Source organism: Rattus norvegicus, chromosome 7 (assembly GCF_021556685.1).
Source record: "Rattus norvegicus strain SHRSP/BbbUtx chromosome 7, alternate assembly SHRSP_T2T, whole genome shotgun sequence".
Lineage (NCBI taxonomy): Eukaryota > Metazoa > Chordata > Mammalia > Rodentia > Muridae > Rattus > Rattus norvegicus.
In genome coordinates this window covers 122,831,474-122,847,978 of record NC_141540.1, presented here as the reverse complement: position 1 = coordinate 122,847,978, position 16,505 = coordinate 122,831,474, and the positions used below count along the sequence as shown (strand labels likewise).

General features: G+C 47.0%; 1 protein-coding gene across 3 annotated transcripts in view; it reads right to left on the bottom strand.

The window, feature by feature from the left end:
- The window catches only part of Zc3h7b (zinc finger CCCH-type containing 7B), a 48,334-nt gene extending 43,382 nt beyond the window's left edge, over positions 1-4,952 (bottom strand). For 2 of the 3 annotated variants that reach the window (NM_001434677.1, NM_001434676.1), the window contains 1 exon segment: positions 4,419-4,666. The gene's annotated coding sequence lies outside the window, so the exon portion shown is untranslated. 3 annotated transcript variants of the gene reach the window in all.
- Between the last annotated feature and the right edge of the window lie 11,553 nt (positions 4,953-16,505).

Here is a 16,505-nt window from a genome sequence, read left to right as displayed (position 1 = left end):
GCCAGTTCCTGTCCACAGGAAGCTCAGGTTAATGGTCCCTGTCTGTCTTGTGCCCTAGCTCCAAGCTCTTCCAGGGTGATAATTGAGGCCCCTAAAGCCCCTAAGGAATAGAATTGCTCAGATTTCCACAGTCAGGAATATGGTCCCTCTGCAGCCTTTTTTGTGGGATGTGGGAACTCAGACACCTCAGGAGAACTCTGGCCTTGAGGCACCTGCTAACCTTTCCCCATGTGAACCCGATGGTTATGGCATTTCTTACTTTCCTGGTCTTTGTTTTTGTTTCCATGAGAAGAAGGTTACTACCGTAGGCAGGAGCACATTTGATAAAACAGTCAGAGAGGCCTGGGTTTAAATTCTGTAAGGTGCTCCCGGAGTCCCCTAGTATCTCCTTTAGTAAAATACGGCCACAGGTGCCTACCCTTCACAAACTGCAATCAGATAAAATGTAAGTCACAAAATAATCCCAGCACTTGGGAGGCAGAAGCAGGTGGATCTCTGTGAGTTCGAGGCCAGCCTGGTCTACAGAGTGAGTTCCACGACAACCAGAGCTACACAGAGACACCCCGCCTTGAAAGAAACAAAACAGTAAGTAAGTTTTAAAATATATATTAAAGAAAAACATTTGAAGATAGACAATGTTAGTCTCCGTGCACAGAAATAACAGAGGCTAAACCCAAGCCTTCCTTCTGTGTCCTCCACCATGGCGGAGCGTCATCCTGCTTTCATCCCAGGCCCTACCGCCTGCAGGGAACTTTCCTCCACATTTCCAGGGGCTATCTTGCCTCCTCTTAGTGCACTAACCCCAGAACTCTTTCTCTTCTTTCCAAGCTCTCAGTTTCAGTTTTAAAAGACTAATTGTGTGTGTGCCTATATGCACATGTATGTGGATGGCCACACCTGTGTTCAAGCACACATTCCAGAGGTGTCCTTCCCTACCACTGTCCAACATTTGAGGCAGGGTCTCTTCCTGAACCCGGCACCCACTCAAGGGCTAGGCTCTCCAGCCCGTTTTCTTCCTGAATTCCCCTTTGTATCTCCAGCCAGACTACAAGGAGTCCAGACCCGGACCTGCCTCACGGCAGCTTACCCAAGGAGCTTTTGATTTGCTGGGTTGCACAGGACTCTGGGAAAGGATGAATATTCAGCGACAGGAAACTAGTCATGAGCCCTGTGGACATCTGCAATCCTCTAAGCCTTACACTCTTCATCTAGAAAAGGACTGGACCTACCCCACCACAGGCAAGATGGTGCAGTGGGTAAAAGTGCTTGCCACCAAGTCTGACAACCTGAGTTTGATCCCCTGGACTCATTCGGTAGGAGAGAATGGACTCCGGCAAGTTCTGATTGCCATACACTTGCGATGACACATGTACCCTCCCTCCCTCCCTCAAGTGCATGGGGATAAAATTTTTATTTTTTAAAACTTTATGTGTGTGGCTGTTTTGCTTGTGTACCATGTTGTGCGGCCACAAGAGGTTTCAGATATACTGAAAGTGGAGTTAAGGACTGCTGGGATTCACCAACTGGATGCTGGGAATCAAACCTCAGTACTTTGGAAGAGCAACGGTGCTCTTAAACTCCAAGCCATCTCTCCAGCCCAACACACACACACACACACACACACACACACACACACACACACACCCTAACAACAAAGACAAAGTCTACTAGCTAGGAGGGACAGAGGACACAGTGTTATAAATAAGCTTTATAGGCACCAAGCGCCATACATACACACATACTTTCTTCTCTTTTTTCCGGTTTTTTTTTTGGGGGGGGGTGGAGGATTATTGGTTGTTTTGTTTTGAGACAGTTTCTCTAGGTAGACCTGGCTGTTCTGGAAACTTACTCTGTAGACCAGACTGGTCTTGAACTCAGAGATCTGCCTGTCTCTGTGTCTGCCTCACAAGTGCTAGAATGAAAGGTGTGGACCAAGCCTAGCTAAGACGGTGTTTTTTAGTTATGTATATGTGGTTATGTGCACACCAGAGCGAGTGCAAGTAGAGGCAGAAAGGGTGTCAGACCCTTTGGAGTGAAGCTGATGTTACAGGCAGTAGTGAACGGTATGACACAGATGCTGGGAAATGAACTCAAGTCCTCTGTGAGAGTACTTAACCCCATTACCACCACCACCCTTGTTGTTTTCCTTTAAAACAGGGTTTCAAGTCAGGTATAGCAGGGAGACCTCTGAGTTCGAGGTCAGCCTGGTCTACAAATCAAGTTCCAGAACAGGAAAACCGTATCTTGAAAAACTAAAAAGGAAACGAAACAAACGACGCAGGGTCTCATTATGGTAGCCCAAGCTGGCCTGGAAGTCACAACTCTCTTTCCTCTAACTCCTGAGTGCTGGGAGGTGTGTATCAGACCTACCATGGGTGCAGGTGTGCACACACACACACACACACACACACACACACGCACACACACACAATGCTATACAAAGTTTATCATTTCAAGGGTCTCAAACCCACTGATGATTGCACTGTCCCATAAGTAAGACCCAAAAGACAAGCTCATCCCATTGAACACACACAGCCTAACTAAATAAATGCATTAATTAAATATAAATAAATTCAACAAGCCACATTCTGAACTGCCCTACCTAAATTGGTTATAGTTCACACCAGCCATTAAACAGATATCATGGCAACCTCAGAACCATAAAGCCACTCTCTCATCCTCAGATCTCCCTCCTGGAAATGGTACTCTGGAGTCAGATAACTAGTTAGGAGTCCTAGCCCTCTTGTGTAAATTCCCAGCAAGATACCCAACTCTCTAATCTGGAAAACAAGGATGGCTACATGTCTACCTGGCATAACTGCCAGGACTGTCAGAAGAGCCCACATACATCCAGTTTGGAACACACACACACACACACACACACACACACACACACACACACACACTCCCTCCCTCTCTCTCTCCCCCCCCCCCTTCTAGAACCTGCTTCACCCAGGTTTAGGCCTAGCATCCTGTGTTCCTTGCAGCAGACTTCTACGGGAGAAAGAAGTATGAAGACATCAGGAAGGGTATGGTTGTATCAGCAGTGGCGGAAGTCTAGGTAGTAGAGGGAAAGATTCTGCTGGAATTTCATGTCCAACATAGTTGCTAAACGTACTATAATTATCGCATTTGTGTAAAAATTCAAGGATCTGCATTCTGCTATTTTCATCAAACTGGATGAACTGCAGGCACTCTGGAGAATGCAAAGAAATTGGGGGTTCTGATTCTTGTGCTCAAGCACCTAAGACCTGGCTAACAAGCGAAAATTTAAAAAAAAAACAAACCTAAAAACCGCAATCCCCCATCACTTTGCAGCGGTCCCCCAGTTACCCGACTTGAAGCCCCAGCCTCTCCAGCCTCTCCAGCCCCTAGTTTTCCCCATTAATGTACTGTTGGCAACCCAGCCATACTGTTCTGTCAAGAATGAACTCTTTCTACGCGTTCCCACTCCTCCGGTGTGGGGGGGAGGGAGGCTTTGTCTCTGCAAAGGACCCTCAACCCAGGAACTTCACAAACACCTGAACCTGAGGGTTTCTAAGATAAAAAGAAAAGGAGCTATGGATCACAGAGAGACCCTCTGTCCGCTGAGGGCAGTGCCAGAGGGGTCGGCTCCCCTTCCTCAGGGCCCCCATCCCTGCCAGGGCGCCCCTCAGTCGCCACAATCCCGGCACCCAGCAGTCCCCGTGAATCCCCTGCCAGGTTACTGCCCACCCAGGAGGCCTCTGAGCCCAGTGACGGATGCCACGACCGGAAATGCCCTCTTGCTCAGCCGACCCAGACCGCGCCCCCCTTTCCTGCCGCCCCCTCCCCCAGGGCTGGGCCCGCAGGCCCCGGATCCCCGGACTCGCGTGGCCGCTGTAACCGACTGGGGCGACCCATCAGCCGGCCATTGTCCCCGGCCCTCGCCGCGGCCCCTCCACCTCTAGGCACTGCGGATTCAAAGCGAATACAAAAGGAAAGGGGGACCCCAACTGCAAGCCTCGGACCACCTCCTTGCAGTGGGATCCGGAAAACATCCACGCACCCCTAAAGCTCCAGACCCAAGGGAGACTGCCCCACCACCACGGAAGAAAAATCCCAAGACATCCCCTGGGGGCTGCAGTGGAGACCCAATCTCCCAGGCTGCAGGTGCCCGACCACACAATAACTTTGAAACTTTGGGGCAGGGGCACGGGAATCTGCAGAGATCCCCCCCCCAAAAAAAACAGTTCATAGTAATGGAGGTGCTATTGCTTTATTCTTGCAAAGCCGCTTTTCCAGGTGGCCTGGCCCGGGCTTCCCGCGCATCCTCCGCGCGCGGCCCTGCCCGGCCCTGCCCCGGCGCCCCAACCTCGCGCGCCCCAACCTTGCGCGCCGCCGGGGACGCGGTGGCCCGGCCTCTGCCCCGCGGGGCTCCGCCGCGCCAAAGCACTCACCTCGGCCGGGCTGCGCTCCCCGCGGGCCTGCGCCGAGCCCGATAAATGGTATGCTATGACTAGAGGTATGATTACGTTATTATTATTAGTAATAATAAGAGTAAATGCTATTTAATTACGGGCGGCCGCATCCTGCTCCCGGCGCCGCCGCCCGGGCAGCTCGGTCCATGTGGCTCCGGAGCGCTTTACTTTCATTTCCAGCCCCTCGGCCGGCCGCTCGCGGCAGCACCCGCTGGAGGCTCCGTCTCCCTGCAGCTCTCCCTCCTCGGGTCCTAGAGAGCGCAGCTCCTCCTCGCCTTAGTCGCGCCCGGGGTGGGCGGCGCGGGCTGCGCACCTGGGGGGGTGGAGGGGGAAGTCGGGAAGCCCCCCTTCCCAGTGGACGGTTCATGCCTGGAATTCACCTTGATTTTCTTTTAAAACTGCCCTTCCTTTTCTGGGATTTCCTTCTGGCAGTTCTGCATTTCCAGGCGGACGCTGGACCGACCTCTGCTTTTTTTTTTTTTTTTTTTTTTTTTTTTTTTTTTTTTTTCCAGCCCCCAAATCGAGCGTAAAGCCACACTTGGCTTTCCAGGTGTTTTGATAAAGGAAGACATTTCCAAGCAACTGGTCCTGTTGTCTCCTTTTCTTTGATAAGGACCTCAATCAAGATCTCCTTTGGCTGGGGTTTCATGTACAGAAAGTTAAAAGGGGGAAAAAAAATCAGTGACACTTGTTTAAGAAAGCCTGGCTGATTTTATTCAAGGAAGGGCCATCATGGTGGGTTGAGGGACCACTGCAGTGGGGTTTGCTGTGGTTCTGAGACACTGGGTTCAACACTGAATTCAGCATGAACCGGGAATTTATAGGGTAAGGAGCAAGGCAAGGTCAGCAGACAGAAAACTTAAAGTAAAATGTGATGCCTGCTAGCCCCACCCAGCAGGGTTCTTAAGTGTTTTTAACGTCAGGTATTTAATTTATGTTTTTAATGTCTGTCAGGTTTTTATTTTATGTGTACCAGTGTTTTGCCAGTGCTTTGGCTGCAGCCATGCACAGGTATCATATGTGTCCCTAGTGCCTTGCAAAGGCCAGAGGAGTGGGTCGGAGTTTCTGAAACTGGAGTCACAGAAGGTTATGAGTGCTGTGTGGGTTCTGGGAATGTAACTTGGGTCCTCTGGAAGAGTAGTCTGTGCTTATAACGGTTGAGTCATCTCTTGAGGATAGGTCAGTTACTGGAACATCACCTGGGGGCCTAATGGAGGATGGAGATCCTGAGTAGATATTGATGGTGTTCCCAGATGGGAGGTAGGGGATTCTAGTTAAGCCAACTTAGCAGGATGCTTCCTAAGAGTTGGGTAATTAGGCCAGGCTTGGAGAAGCACACCATCAACCCCAGCACTTGGGAGGCAGAGACAGGCCTGGCCTACAGAGCCAGAGCAGTCAACTAGGTAGAGAGACACTATCGAAAACAAACAAACAAACAAACAAACAAACAAACAAACAAAAGTTAATAAATTGAAATAAAAGTTCTTAAGTGAAATGAAATTCAAACAATCCAGGGATAAATATGCAAACCCAAAAGTTCAGGCCTATTTGGAAAGTTCAGAAGAGCCTAAGTAGAATTCTATCCTAGGAAGCCACTTTGTTGGGGATCTTTAAGGATTTAAGGTTGCTAACAGGACCAAGATAAAAGAGAGGCTGCGGGGCTGGGGATTTAGCTCAGTGGTAGAGCGCTTACCTAGGAAGCGCAAGGCCCTGGGTTCGGTCCCCAGCTCCGAAAAAAAGAACCAAAAAAAAAAAAAAAAAAAAAAAAAGAGAGGCTGCACAAACAGATCATGTGTAAGTGTCCACGGTGCAGCCTCGGAACTGCTAATAGACGGGCCGGCTTCGAATCCAGATCTTCTGACTCCACATGGTGTTTATCCGACAGGTGTTTAAGCGCCTGCCCTATTGATTCCTGAAGCACCCGATCCCAGGATACAGTTTCTCTTTCCTCCTCCCCATCTTATGCACATGCATGTGTATGTATATTTAATTTATTGCAGATCAGCTGCTGCGAGCCTGGCAGACTTCATCTTTACAAATGTTATCTCAACAGACACTTGTGCCAGACATACCCTTGGGAGCTGCGGCTTCCCTACGCTGCGTCAGGTGCTCAGGAGGGACAAGAGTCTAGGGCTGTGTTTACTTATTCAGTTCACAAAAGAGTCTTGGAACATGGGTCTTAGCACGCCCATTTCATAGGAGGGTAACTAAAACTCAGAGATTAAACCGTCCAAAAGGGAAGGTCTGACTCCAGAGTCTGTGTGTTCTGCTGGCCTCTGGAAGTTTCTAGTAACTACTTTCAGGGCACAAATGCTCATTCATACCTCTCTCTCTCTCTCTCTCTCTCTCTCTCTCTCTCTCTCCCCACCCCGCCCCCAGCACCCACCTATGTTGTTGTTGGAGACAGGGTTTCTCCGTGTAGCCCTGGCTGTCCTGGAACTTGCTCTTGAGCTCACTGAGATCCGGTTGCCTCTGCCTCCTAAAGAATTAAAGGGGCGTTACCCTGCCCTGCCTGCTCCCCCACTTTCAAAAGTCCTTGGGCTCTTCCCAGTGCGACCACCTCTTCCCTCCTCACTACCTTGTGAGGTAGCAAAATGCCCCGGATGAGGGGGAGGGGGCAATCTAGTTCCTACAGAACTGGAGTGCAGTTGCTGTCATAGGTCACTGGTGTTTCTGTGAAAACCAACATCAGGTACTTGGGACTCAAGATTGTGGGCTCGAGGAAGAGGCAGTCTGAGCATGGTGGCGACTTTAGTGTCCGTGTGTGGGAGTTGGGGGTTTCTGGGTGATGTGGTGAGAGTCACTTGGCTCACATTAGGAATACTTAAGGTTTCTTGTTCTGCCATTGTTCACTAGCTGACGCACGCACACCAATGCACACAGAGCGATCAGGCAGGACCAGTTACCTTGTCTCCAAAATCAAGATTAAAAAAAAAAAAAAAATCAGTCCCCAGCTCCGAAAAAAAAGAACCAAAAAAAAAAAAAAAAAAAAAAAAAAACCAAGCTGAGTAAGTGCTGAGTGAGTTAGGCAGTGCGGTACAGCCGTTAGGTCTGGAGGCAAGAAGCAAGAGAGTCAGACATTTAAGGCCAGCCTCAACTAGCCCAAATTCTAGCCCACAACAAAGACTGAACAATGGCAGCTCCCAAACTTCCTGTGCAATTTACGTTGACGTGTTCCCGACGGCCTACTACATCAGGCACCGCTGCTAATAGCACTCATTTCAGGGATAAGGCTACAGAGGCCAGTGGATTACTACATCCTGCCTCAGATGAATTAGCTGGCAAGAGGCCTGAAGAGTCTGCCATCCCAAGCTGCTGGTGAAATACCAGATATCCCTCAAAGAGGAGTGTCTGTCAGTGAAGGAGGATTTGGCTGGATGCTAGCTTCTAAAGTTTCCAATAGGACATCAGTTTTTTGTTTGTTGTTTTTTTTTTTTTTTTAAACTGGGCTGTCAGAGACACCCCAACCAGAGGTGGGGTTCTGTGAAGATACGTACCAAGAATCTCACGCCAATAGATTTGTATTGGTTTTAGAGGAGTCCTGACGTTCCTCCTGTGGGCCTGCACATCCTCACATCAAAGCTGAGAGAGCGGGGTTGGGGATTTAGCTCAGTGGTAGAGTGCTTGCCTAGGAAGCACAAGGCCCTGGGTTCGGTCCCCAGCTCAAAAAAAAAAAAAAAAAAAAAAAAAACAAAGCTGAGAGAGCATTGACAACCACTGTGTATTTATCCTGAGCAAAGATAAGTCCGTATTTGTTTGTTTCTTTGTTTGTTTACTTAATGTCCATTGGTGTCTTGCCTACATGTATGTCTGTCCGTATGAGGGTGTCAGATCTTCTGGAACTGTCTGTGTGTGTGAGGGTGTCAGATCCCCTAGAACTGGAATTATAGACAGTTGTGAGCTGTCATGTGAGTGCTGGGAATTGAACCCAGATCCTTTGGAAGAACAGTCTATGCTCTTAACCCCTGAGCCATCTTTCCAGTCTTAATTTATTAAGTCTCTACCATATTAAAAGTTCTTTGGGGCTGGAGAGATGGCTCAGTGGTTAAGAGAACTGACTGCACTTCCTAGAGGTCCTGAGTTCAAATCCCAGCAACCACGTGGTGGCTCACAACCATCTGTAATGAGATCTGATGCCCTCCTCTTGTGTGCCTGAAGACAGCGACAGTGTACTCGCATAAAGTAAATAAAATCTTAAAAAAAAAAAAAAAGCTCTTTGATATAGGGATTGTTTCTTACCTACTGACAGGGTCCAAAGATTGCCAAAGAAGGACACCCCACACTTAAGTCGTATGCAAAAGCAAAGAGCTTTTATTTGACTGGATTTCGTGGATGCAAGGATCTCCCCCTTTGGGAATAGAGACACCTAGTGGGCTCATAGGCCCAGCTTTTGTTGTCATTAGGAGAATTCCAGGGATGATTGTGTGCCCCTTTACCTTGGTTCCTTAGCTCTATCTCTAAGGGTCTAATTCTACAGTTGGTTAGGACTCTGGAGACCTCCTGGGGGTTTGCTTATTCATTCTGGCTACCTATTCTTACTTCAGGCCAGATGTCAAGGTATCCTCGGATTGGTTGCCCATGGCTGTGGTTGGCTGACCACTGGTTCCTGGATGGGAGTTCTCATTTCTGGGAAACAGAAACTTAAAGCCTAGTTTCCCTAACTGTCAGCTTGCAGCCTGTCATAGAGTCAGTCTGGCTCTGGCTAACTCAGTCCTCTCACTACTTTCTGGTGAGGAGCAAACATAAGCAGTTAGTGATTGGGTCAAGGTCACACATGTAAGCAAGAGTCAGGTACAGTTCACTTACAGACTTGCTACCTGTCCTGTAAGCCATGAGCACTGTACAGTGATGGGGCTCACCTACTCCTGGATCTGTCACTTATTACTCCCGAGGGCTTGTCACGTGAGTCAATAGAGATGGGAATTCAAGGCTTGCCCTTGAGAAGTTGACAAGGATACATTCATGTATCCTTTCAGTGAGCACCTTCTGTGCCAGGCTTAGACACTGTTATCTCCGGAGAGAGCCCCAGCACATGGCAACCTTAGTTGGCAATCTTCACTGAAGTCCTGTTCACATTCATTTACACATTCAACAAGCTGCCATGCCCCAAGTCCCCACAGCTCTAGCACAGTCCCAGGTCTGTGACCTCCGACAGAAAGTCTTAACTTGATGACACTTAGGGAAGGTTCCAAGATGTATTCATAAGTTTAGCCTTGAGTTCCTTCTTCCTCATCTGTAAATTGGGTGTGTGCTGGGCTGTATGTGTCCCTACTCTATTCATATATTGAGATCTTTGGGCAACAGTCAGGCCATGTGGGTGAAGTTGTCATGAATAGGATCAATGGCCTTATAAGAGGAAACACTAGAGAAGATTGCAGGGGAGGGAGCATCGAGGAGTGCTTTTCTGTCAACAAGAAAGAAGGCTATTTGTGCTGATCCTGGATTTTCAACATTCCAGATCTGAATAAATGTTTTATGTCACCGAAGTCCCCCAGCCTGTGGTACTTGTTAATACAACCTGAGTTAGCATTGGGGGAGATCCTAAGATAAGATAATACGTAGTCATTCATTGCTTAGCAGTGGCGACACACATTGGGAAATATGTTGCTAGGTAATCTTTATCATCTTGCAAACATTATAGAAGGTACTTGCACAAACCTAGAAGATAGAGCCCACAGCATACCTAGCTACATGGCACATTCTGTCGTGTAAGTTGTTCGTTGCTATTGGAAACCTCATTACGGTGATTGTTCTCACCCTGTGATGATTTTTTTTTTTTCTCGGAGCTGGGGACCGAACCCAGGGCCTTGCGGTTGCTAGGCAAGCGCTCTACCACTGAGCCAAATCCCCAACCCGATGATTAATTTTTTTAAGACAGGGTCACACTATAGAACATTGGCTATCCTCGAACTTACAGAGGTTCACCTGTCTCCGCCCCTACGTGCAGAGATTAAATGTATTTATCACCACACTTGGCATGATGGTCACTTTAAAAAAAAAATATTGGGGTTGGGGATTTAGCTCAGTGGTAGAGCGCTTGCCTAGCAAGCGCAAGGCCCTGGGTTCGGTCCCCAGCTCCGAAAAAAAGAAAAGAAAAGAAAAGAAAAATTTATTAAGTATACAGTGTTCTGCCTGCAGGCCAGAAGAGGGCATCAGATCCCGTTACACATGGTTGTGAGCCACCATGTGGTTGCTGGGAATTGAATTCAGGACCTCTGGAAAAGCAGACAGTGCTCTTAACCTCTGAGCCATCTCTCCAGCCCCTTGATGATTATTTTTTTTTAAAACATTTATTTATTATGTATATATCATACAGCTTTCTGCCTGCATGTATGCCTGCAGGCCAGAAGAGGGCACCAGACCTAATTATAGGTGGTTATGAGCCACCATGTGGTTGCTGGGAACTGAACTCAGGACCTCTGGAAGAGCAGACAGTGCTCTTAACCTCTGAGCCATCTCTCCAGCCCTTGATGATTATTTTTATTATTTACATATTTTATTGTGGTTTGGGGGATTCAAAACAGTAGGCATACAGTGCTGCTGAACTAAATTCTCGGTCCCTGTGGTGGAGAATTTTATGTATAATATGGATGGGTTGTAGAGTGCCCAGACATTGACAAACAAACATTGTTAAACAATGTTCTGGGCAATTCGATGAGGATATTTTCTAGATGAGTTTAGCATTTAAATGGACAGGCTATGTAAAACAGATTGCCCTCTCTAAGGGGGAGGGGTCTCAGCCAATCAGTGGGAGATCTAACCAGTACACAAAGGCAGAGAGGAAGGCCTCCTCTGTTTTCAAGCTGGAACATTGGATTTTCCTCCTTTGGTCTCCAGTTGAAACATTACTTTTTCCCGGAGCCCACCCACCAGACTGAAATGAAGCCCTCAACTTTCTTGAGTCTCCAATTCGGTAAATGCAAATCTTGGGACTTGTCACAGGGTTGGGTACAGAACTTAATGCAAAGGCCCTGCTCGAAAAGCCCTGGGCTTGATTCCCATCTGAGCATGGAGAGTGGAGTGGGGATTGTCAGTCCCCATCCATATTCATGGGCATCAGTTCCTAATGAACAAACCCATCCATCCATTCATTCAACTAGTTCTGTTTCGCTGGAGGATGTTGGTTTGGGGCCCTGGGACAAGGGACTGAGACCCATTATTTTACCTATCAAAGCAGATGTGGCCTCCAGGTTCTCCCAGCATCCCTAAGTCCCTACCTGGCATATCTTGTCCTCAACCTTGAACTTTTTAGCCCAGGGGTTGGACTCCCCTTCCCCCAGAGGCTCCTCCCTATATAATCCATTTTGTTCGATCTCTCTCTCTCTCTCTCTCTCTCTCTCTCTCTCTCTCCCTCCTCCCTCTCCCCTCCCTCTCCCCTCTCCCTCCTCTCCCTCTCCCTCTACCTCTCCCTCTTCATACCTCCTTCTCTTCTCTCTCTGCACACACACCCTTTCTTCCCAATAAACCTGTCTTTACTATAACCTGATCTGGCTTGAATCGGCTCATCTGGTGAAGGAATAACCTATGAGAGAACACTGTTGCGGGGTCACCACAAGGATAAGTAAAGCATCGATGTCTGTGTAATCACTCATTAAAAAATAAAACAGTGGAGTCAGGCATCGTGTCTTTAGCCCCAGCACGAGGCAGGCAGATCACTGTGAGTTCCAGTTCAGGCAGAGTTACACAGTAAGTGTGGTTTGAAAGAGGTATCCCTCAGAGTCTTGGGTATTTGAATATTTGGTCTTCTGCTGGTGGTGGTGCTGTGCCCTGTGGGGAGGTTTAGAAGTCATGGTCTGTTGTTGTAGAGAACCCGCCATATTGTTTCTTGAAGCAATGTGGAAGACGTTGGAACATTGGACTGGAAAAGTAGTTGAATGCTCTAAGCAGAGCTTAACGGGGTGGCATCGTGAGAACCCGGGAGATTAGCACTGAGAGCAATGTGGACTGTGGAGGAAAGGCTCAAGAGATTTCAGAGACGAACAGTATTAGCTATCGATGGTGCTAGGGGCCATTCTTGTGATATTATGGCTGCTCTTTGCCTTTGACCTGAGAATTTGCTTAAAAAGGGATGGACTAATTCTTTGGGCGGAGACCATTTCAAGAAGACTTCATATTGAATCAGTAACATGCTTTGTTGGGACTATGTAGCTTTGGCTGGCCTGGAACTCACTGTGTGGAGAAGGCTATTCTTGAGCCTTCTGACTCTGCCTCCCGGGCACCAGGATTAAAGACTGACAAGAGTCACTATGCCTGGCACAGGGTCCTTATTAATTAGTGACTGTCATACAGGTCAGCAATGAAAAAGAACAAGCTCAGCAGAAAAAGTACAAAATACACACTTGGAAAAAGAGCACCACTAAGTTAAACGTTGCAGGCAAGGCTGGTGCTGAAAGGCATGCTGCCCTCCGGGGCCCCTGACCCTCCTACGCATCCTAGTTTCTGGAAGGAAAAGACCTACTGGGTTCTCTGTTCCTAGAAAGCAACTGCAAACGAAAGCTGCAACTCCTGCAGTTCCAGGGGCTATCCCAAGCTGATGGCCGATTTTGGCAATGTCGGTCATATGGCGCTGGCTTTGGACCCATGAAGGATGCAAGACTGAAGGTGTTATAGATCTTCCTCTGTGGTTTCAGAGAGCCACTGAGGCCAGGCAGCATATGACAGAGGAGTTCCTGCATGAAGGCTCTGAGAGGCAGGAAGACCTGAAAGGCCATTGGATGAAACTGTGAAAGGGAAGTCAGGGTGCACTGGAGCCCCCAAGATGTTGCAGTTGCTAGAGCCATGGCATAACTGTCAAGAAGAGATACACGCGGGGGCTGGAGAGATGGCTCAGTGGTTAAGAGCACCGACTGCTCTTCCTGAGGTCCTGAGTTCAAATCCCAGCAACCACATGGTGGCTTACAACCATCTGTAATGAGATCTGATGCCCTCTTCTGGTGCATCTGAAGGCAGTTACAGTGTACTCATATACAATAAAATAAAATCTTAAAAAATAAATTTATAAAAAAAAAAAAAAGAAGAGATACACGCAGGAAATAGAACCAGCGGGGGCAGGGGGAGGGGAGGAGAGAGAAAGGGAGGGAAGGGAGAGGTGGGGGAGGAGAGAGAGAGGGAAAGGGGAGAGGGAGAGAGAGAAGGAGAGGGAGAGGGAGAGAAAAGGGAGAGGGGAGAGAGAGAGAGATGGAGAGATATATTGCGAGTAACAAAGCTGAACAGCAGAGCCATGTAAGGTTTTTGGAATGGAGGTGTCCATTTATCAGGAGTGGGGAGATGACTCAGCAGTTAAGAGCACTGGTTGCGGGTTGGGGATTTAGCTCAGTGGTAGAGCGCTTGCCTAGTAAACGCAAGGCCCTGGGTTCGGTCCCCAGCTCCGGAAAAAAAAAAAAAAAAAAGAAAGAAAGAAAGAAAAAAAGAGCACTGGTTGCTCTTACAGAGGACTCGGTTCAATTCCCGGCACCCATATAGTGGCTCAGACCCATCACTGATTCCAGTTCCAGGGGATCTGAAACCCTGTTCTGACCCTGTTGGCACCAGGCATGCACATGATACACACACAAACGTTTAAGCAGAATATTCTTACACATAAAATAGAAATAAATAAATGACAGATAAAAAAATTGTTTTTGAAAAAAAAAAAAAAGCTTCAGACAGCTATAAGATTCCAAGTTTGCCCTGCTGGTTTTTATTCTTGCTTTGTTTCGAGGCTACACAGAGAAACCCTGTCTCGAAAAATAACAAAAACAAAAAATAGCAAACAAAGAAAGTAATATATATCCAGTACTATTCCATACTGGAAGCACGTGATCTGCATTTTATTCTGTTTTGCTTTGTTTTTCTTTTTATAAAAAAGATTTATTTATTTACTTTCCATGAATACACTGTAGCTGTCTACAGACAAGTCTAAAAGAGGGCATCAGATCCCATTACAGACGGTTGTGAGCCACCATGTGGTTGCTGGGATTTGAACTCAGGACCTCTGGAAGAGCAGCCAGTGCTCTTAACCCCTGAGCCATCTCTCCAGCCCAATTTAAAATTTTTTTTGAAGAGACTAAATATAATGCTCAGCATTTAAGATGCTCACAACCATCTGTAATGGGATCTGATGCCCTTTTCTGGTGTGTCTGAAGACAGCTACAGTGTACTTATATATAATAAATAAATAAACCTTAAAAAAAATAAAGGCGTTAATCACGGTTTCAGTTCTCAATGTATTACTATGAAAATATTCATCCCAGGAGTTGGGATGCAAACTGTGCATCAAAAACGCTTCATGCATACTGGAGAGAGCTCTGACATTAACAGCACACACTGCTTCTGGAGAGAACCGGATACACTTATAACTAACATTTCCTTTATATAACGGGCGGTGGCGGTGGTGGTGGTGGTGCACACTTTCAAACCCAGCACTCACAGGCAAATGCAGGCAGATATCCAAGTTCTAGGACAGTGTGGTCTACAGAGCAAGTTCCAGAACAGCCAGGGCTACATGGGGAAACCCTGTTTGTATGTTGATCAGGGGCTGGGGAAAAGAAAGTATATATATATGTTTCTGCCTTCAAGTATGTTTGTGCCCCATACATATGCAATGCATGCAGAGGCCAGAAGGCAGCTTTGGATCCCCTTGAACTGTAGTTACAGACTGCTGTGAGCTGCCATGTGGGTGCTGGGAATTGAACCTGAGTCTTTTGGATAAGCATCTTACCTGCTGAATCAAGTCTCCAGCCTTACTCCACACATTTAATAAAAAATACCCTTTGAGAATAAGTTTTAAACAACATGTTCTTTATCTTTAATCATTTCAGCAGTTTTCTCCAATATATAGAGGAAAATACATGTCGCCCCAACCTCTCATTCAGCAATCAGATAGACAATGATTCCATATAGAATTTTTTTCCCACACACCGAGCATTCACTGATTTTTGCCACATACAATGGTTGGGTGTATGCCAAGGACTTTAGAAATATATTCCAGGAAGAGGGTAAAACAACTGCTCTTGTTACTTTAGTTCACACTATCACACATAACCCACGGTACAATAAAAAAAAAAAAACCTCAATATTGATACTAACATTTACTATACAGACACATTTTGCTAATTATTTTAATATTGTCCTTTATAGGAAATCTCTGTTGTCCAGTGAAAGATGAAACACAGGCCTAAAACACATCTTTTTCCTATTTATTTGTTTATTTTTCAGTGCTGGGGATGGACCCAATGCATACACTTGTCACTGAGCTATGCCCCAGAGCAGCCATATTCCATCATCTTTAATCAGTAACATTCTTCAACTTGCATGGCACACAAGATTTTGGAGCAATAGAGACCAATTATCTGGAAGATGATCTTGGGTTCGTCTCTCTCTCTCTCTCTCTCTCTCTCTCTCTCTCTCTCTCTCTCTCTCTCTCTCTCTCTCTCTCTCTCTCTCTCATTTGATTAATTTTATCCATTTGAAGAACGGACTGCCAGCCATACTGCGTCCTCGGTGCACCTCGGCTATGGTGGTTGTGTTTGTTCTGTTATTGATGTTAATGTGAATCAGCTAAGGCGATGCCTGAAGGTTGTCTCTACTAAGAAATAACTTTCTGCATTTTTTTTTAATTATCGAGGAATCTTTGAAATTTCCTTTTAATTTCAGAGTAATTAGATTTTTTTTTTTTTAAGTCGTTTCTTTTAGCAAGGAGATCCCTATTACTACTGATAAGCTCCAGGGACATGCCTTTCATTGTATCGCCTTTGTCAATAAAGTTGCATGAATGAGAGCGCTAACCTCTACGGAAGGGTGCGGCTGCCTCTCGGCATGGTCTGCCGGGATTTGTAGTCAGCGGATGCACCGGTCAAATACCATCCAACAGAGTCCCGTAGAGAAAGAGCCAGAAGCCGAGAGGGCGGGTGGAGAGGAGGGTTGCGAACTCCGAGCACTGTGCATCATGGGAATTGTAGTTCATCTTGTGCGTCCAGCCATGGCTGCGCGGGAGGACAGGACTTCCCTTCCCAGTAGACCCCGCAAGCGAGCCCGGCAAAACGCCGCTCCGGCTTGAACAAATCAAATCGAAGGAAAGAAACTGCC